Source organism: Myotis nattereri (assembly GCF_964212035.1).
Source record: "Myotis nattereri genome assembly, chromosome: 1".
Taxonomy (NCBI): domain Eukaryota; kingdom Metazoa; phylum Chordata; class Mammalia; order Chiroptera; family Vespertilionidae; genus Myotis; species Myotis nattereri.
Window position 1 is genome coordinate 85,818,359 of NC_138075.1, and position 6,410 is coordinate 85,824,768.

A 6,410-nucleotide genomic window follows, 5' to 3' on the forward strand; every position below is an offset into this window, starting at 1 on the left:
GGCCAGTCTTAAATCTTTCCACATCTCCTATTCTAATTCTCTTTGAATGTGTCCTTACAACTTCTAAAAAGCACTTGTCTTCTTGACCTCATCCCTCATCTAGTTTGTTAGCTCCTTGCTCATTTTGTTTTTTGATCCTTTCCTTTTCCAGTTTTCTTATAAGGTCAGTTGTTTCAATCACTTTCTCCTTCACGTTCCTTCCTCTCTGTGACCTTATTACACAGCATCTCTTCTGCCAGTTTCTGAATGTGGATCAACTCAACCATCTGCTTTTTCCGATTTGCTCTTGGGCAGCCAAGAAAATTGTGTAACTGTACTTTCTAATTTGCTGCATTATTTATGATTTCTACCTCAGCTAGTTGACTCACATACCCATTTCCTAAAGTGGCTATGACAAATATTTACTACTGTCTTCCAGCCGCCACTCCACGACATTTTTCTCTCCCAGATGATCAAGTCCTATGTTTTATAGCAAAAGTAGAGGGCACGATGTCTGAACTCCATTATAGCTCTCCTTTTCATCCTACACTCAGCAATCTTTTCTTCTTATCTCAGTGGATAAACAAGTTTTCCAAAAGCAAACCTAGGATTTGTTTCAGAGGCCTCTCTTCTTTCCTCAATATTTCTCTCTACTTCCTCTTCCTCAGAAAACATTTTCTGCATTTAAAAAAGAAATATCCCTTTATACTGCCTTCCTACAAAACTACAGCTCTTTGATTTCCTTCATCCTCAACTTCCTGAAAGAGTCTGCTACCCTTACTATATTTCTTAAGTACCATTCAATCCTCAAGATATTTGGCTTACATGCTAACAAGGAACCTGTCTGTACTCAATAATGTTCATAGTGGCCTCCTAATTATTAATCCCAATGGCTTTTTAAAAGTTCTTTCCTATTTGAACTCTCTAGTAGGTTGGATATTGTTCACCACAACCTACTTGAATAGAAATCCTCCCTTCCCTTGGATTACATGACACCATTATCTTCTAATTTTATGCTTCCTCTCTCCCCTCTCTTTTTCAGCCTCTTGAATGTATCTCTTAACCTGCCTGTTCTTTAAATATTCAACTTCCTACGGTTTCTTGACAACTTTCCACACATTCTCTTAGAAAATATCATCTACTCTGATGACTTTTTAAAAAATATATACTTCAGTAGTTTAAGTATACTTTCATTGTTGTGTGACAGATCTTCAGAACTTTGTTTTAATCTTTCATGACTAAAACTCTATACCCTTTAAATAACAATACTCCATTTCCCCTTCCCCCAGCCCTTGCAACCACCATCCTACTTTCTGTTTCTATAAATTTGACTACTTTATATATCTCATGTACGTGGAATCATATAGTATTTTTCTTTTTGTGAGCAGTTCACTTCACTTAGCATAATGTCCTCAAGGTTTACTCATGTAGCATGTAACAGGATTTTCCTTTCTTTCTAAGGCTGAATAATATTCCACTGTATGCATATACATTTTGTTTTTATTAATCTTTGGATGGACATTTGGGCTGTGTCCACTACTTGGCTATTGTGAATAATGCTGCTATAAACATGAGTGTGCAAATATCTCTTTGAGATCCTACCTTCAATTCTTTTGGCTATATACCCAAAAGTGGAATTGCTAGATCATATGGTAGTTCTATTATTAATTTTTGAGGAACCATCATACTATTAAATTTGGTGACTTTAGCTACCACATATATGCAGCTAACTTCCAAATCTATATTTCCTGCCCCAATCTCTATGTCTCCTGAACTATAAAGATATGAACTTATAAACAAAGGAACATGTTTTATCTTTCTATTTCCTGTTTCCTAGTACTGGGGGTATAGTTGATTCTAAATAAATTCTTATTTATAAGTTTGTGTCTTTTCAATTCTGACTGTGTCTAACAAAGAACTCCTAAGAGAGCTGAAGTCCAATTTTTTTTCTACTAATTATTGTAAAAAACCACAACAGGATAAATCACTGTTGTAAGCTTAATAGTAGCCACCTTGCAATATACTTATCTGTTTGCTTATAATGTCTACCACTGCTTTGCACACATTAGGTAGTAAGTATCTGGTTAATTAAATAATCTCAAATATTAATTAGGCTGAGAGTAGCAATGGCCCAAGTTGAAATGCTTGCATAATTTTTCTCATTTCTAAATTAAAATATCAAGGAAAATAGAGGAGAAAATAAGGAGTTAGTACTAGTGTGTCTTTACTATACTTCTACGCATATTTGAGGATAAATGAAAATTATGGGATATATACTCATGAACTTTATTCTGATAATATAACTTCAGTAAATAAGAACCTGCCAACAACAATCTTTTTGGAAAAGTTTAGCAAATTTATAATACCACTGAAAAGAAAAATGTTTTTAAAAAAATCTTTGAGGATACCCATCATTATTATTTATGAGATGATGAAAGAACGCCGAGTAACACTTAAAACAATATTCTGAAATCACCTTGAAACTAAAATTAGGCTCAGGTGTATAATGGAAAAAACCACTACCAAAAACCAAGGTGACTGAAGGCACAAAATTTAATCATTACTTAAGACAATAAGGCTCTCTTGCTAGTAAATACAGCTTTAAAACTTGCAGTAACTTCTGCCAACTCAGAACCCTGAGAAAATAAGTCACTTTCTTTATAGTAGGCAGAAGAAGAAGAAAAGGATATGATCAACATTGTAAAAGGAATGCAGAGTGGCAAAGGCTCAAAGTGGGCCTGGCAGACTACGAACACTGGGATCACCAAGGAAACATGGAGCGATGGAATGGCAAAGGGCTGAGTGAAACGTCTGAAGCTCTTTGTAACTTTTAAAAAATGGAAATCTAAGCTTTTAAAACTCTAAGTTTTTAAAAAACAAATGAAAACTCATGAGATGCAGAAAGAATTTAGTTATTGTGAAGAGTAATTCACATGCTAGTTGAATTAAAAGAGACAATTGTAGCTTAAATGAATACAGACCTAAACATTTTTTCCAGTTCCTCTGATTAAAGTTTAAACAACTCCTTCTAATTTACAGGGTTCAGTTTTCAGACTTCCACAAAATGATAGTGCTGAGCAAGATCTTAGAATTGTCAAGAACAAATCCCTCCCTCTTGGGATGAATCTTGGAGGGCTTGAGATCACCTACGGTAGTCTAACACACCATCCATGGGGAAACTGAGGCTACAACAGAGGCCTCTTGACGCTTGGGTCAGTTCTCAGATGCTAAAAGTGCCCGTTAAAATGCAGGTTTTCAGGCCTCTCCTCAGAAATTCTGATTCAGTAGGTCAAGGGTGAGATGCAGGAATGCAGTCTTTACGTGGAGGGCAACTATCTTGATGCAGTAATAAGCACGTGTCAGGACATTTTCAACATCTGGCTTACGAAAGATAAGGATGCATATAATGAAAATAAATCAACGCCATGAGAACTACCTGAATGCAATCAGGGGAGAAGATAACCCAGGCACTGAGCAAACTAAACTCTGAAGATGATTACATCTTCTCATGGGACTGCACAGTTAAGTTAAAAGTGCCTTGCCTGGCCGATGTGATTTAGCGGTTGAGCATCAACCCAGGAACCAGTTTGATTCCTGGTCAGGGCATATGCCCAGGTTGTGAGCTCTTGTAGGAGGCAACTGATCGATGATGTTTCTCTCTCATCAATGTTTCTATTTCTCCCTTCTTCTCCCTTCTTCTCCCTTCTTCTCTCTAAAAATCAATAAAAATATTCTTAAAAGAAGTGCTTGGAGTACAGAGTGTGTCTTAGTTTACCTATGTTAGTACAAAACTAAGTGAAGAGTATCTCAAAGTTGGATCCAAGGATGGCATTTTTGCTAGTATGGTCAGACACTCACTAAAAATCTCCCTACAATTTCAGATTAAAAAAAAGTCTGCAATTACTTTCCCAACCTCAACTGTTTATGACAGTATTAGCTAATGGTTCTCAGATACTGTTACATAGGGTGTGGTGCATTTTCAACAGAAATTGCTCTTTTCACATTCAGATAAAAAGCTGATGCAAGAGGTCAGGTCTCATTAAGCTTAAGAAAAAAAAAAATGCTGGCTAACCCAGTGCAAATAATTCATTCAATGGAAAAAGCCCAATAAAAGGAAGTAGGGTCATATTTATCACGAAGTTGGCTATTTTTGATGCAGCCCACAGAACTGCTTTATTTTGTATTAAATATAGAGGATTCTAATAGAGCTTGTTGCATAAAAATTAATATTTACAAATAACATAAAGACATTTTTATTTGGTTCATAAGGTTTGTTTTACAAAGGACTCAATTCAGGTTTTCTTCGATGAAGTGATTTTTCCCTTCTGTATTTTATGAATGACTTGTTTTTTATATAACTTTTTAAGGTACAGAGCTATTACATAAAAGTTATACTGTACTAGAAAGATACTATAAAGTGAACCTTTAGATAACATAAAGTGACTATCCTATATAATAAAGAGCTAATATGCTAATTAGACCAAACGGCAGAACGACTGCCCAGACAACTTCTGGATGAAGCCGGGGCTGCAAGGGCCAAGGGGGACTACTGTAGTGTCCTTTGGGCTCTGATTATGTTGCCTTTTCCTTATGTTTTCTCAAAATTCTGACTTTGGTCTTCTACAGTTTTCTCTGCAGGATTTCATTCACTCCTGGAGTGTGAAGAACCTTTATGCCAACCTTAGTTTAGACTTTGCCCTGTAGATTAAAAAAAAAAAAAGATTTATAAGTTTCTGAACAGTAGAATATCATAGGGAAAGGAATGTTCTAGGAATATTACCTTGAAGATTGTCTGAAAGGATTAGAGAAAGGAGAGGCAGAAGGCATCTAATTAGATGCAACCCTTAGAAAACCAGAGGCAGAAGGCATCTAAATTAGGTGCAACCCTACCATCTTTATTTTAAAATCATAGTTTTTTTTTAGATAAAGTTCCTTTATTTTTTTTGCAGTTTTAAACAAATTCATTGAATTTTTGGGGATAACATTGGTTTGTAAAACCATACAGGTTTCAAGTGTACAACTCAATAAAACACCATCTGCACACTGCATCGTGTGCCCATTGCCCCAAGCAAAGTCTCTTTCAGTCCCTATTTTCCCACCCTTTGCCCACCTCCACCAAGCCCCCAGCCCCCTTTCTCTCTGGCTACCACTACACTGTTGTCTGTGTCTATGAGTTATATATATATTTTTGGTTATTCCCTTCACCTTCTTTCATCCAGTCCCCCCTACCCATCTCCCCTCTGACAGCTGTCAGTCTGTTCTGTGCTTCCATGTCTTTTGACCTATTTTGTTGGTCAGTTTATTTTGTTCATTAGATTCCACATGTAAGTGAGATCATCTTTGTCTTTCTCTGACTGGCTTATTTCACTTAGCATGATAATCTCCAGGTCCATCAACGCTGTTGCAAAAGGTATGGTGGCCCTCTTAAGCTGCATAGTATTCCATTATGTAAATGTACCACAGCTTTTTTATCCACTCATCTACTAAAGGGAACTTGGGCTATTTCCAGATCTTGGCTATTGTAAATAATGCTGCAATGAACATAGGAGTGGATATATTCTTTCAAATTAGTGTTTTGGGACTCTTAGGATATATTCCCAGAAGTGGGATCACTGAGTCAAAAGGCAGTTCCATTTTAAAATTTTTGAGTTTTCCACAGTGGCTGCACCAATCTGTATTCCCACCAACAGTGCCTGAGGGTTCCCTTTCTCCACATCCTCAACAGCACTTGTTTGTCGATTTATCTATGGTAGCCATTCTGGCAGATGTGAGGTGATATCTCACTGTGGTTTTAATTTTCATCTCTCTGATGATTAGAGATGTTGAGCGTCTATTCATTTTTTTGGAGAAATGTTTACTCAGGTTATTTGCCCCTTTTTTATTTTATTTAAAAAATATATTTTTATTGATATCAGAGAGGAAAGGAGAGGAAGAGATAGAAACATCAATGATGAAAGGGAATCATTGATCGGCTGCCTCCTGCACGCCCCCCACTGGGGACCGAGCCCGCAACCTGGGCTTGTGCCCTTGACCAGAATCGAACCTGGGACCCTTGAGTACGCAGGCTGACACTCTATACACTGAGCTAAACTGGTTAGGGATGCCCCTTTTTGAATTGGATTGTCTTCCCGTTGTTGAGTTGTATAAATTCTTTATATATTGTTAGGTGTATTGTTGGCAAATATGTTCTCCCATTCAGTGGGTTCCCTTTTCATTATGTTGATAGCTTCCTTTGTTGTGCAAAAGCTTTTTAATTTGATATTGTCCCATTTGTTTATTTTCCCCTTGTGTCCCTTGCCTGAGGAGATAAACCAGGTATTGGCAAAAATATTGTTACAAGATGTTTGAAATTTTACTGTCTATGTTTTCTTCTAGGATTTTTGTGGTTTCATGACTTATATTTGCCTTTTATCCATTTTGAGTTTATTCTT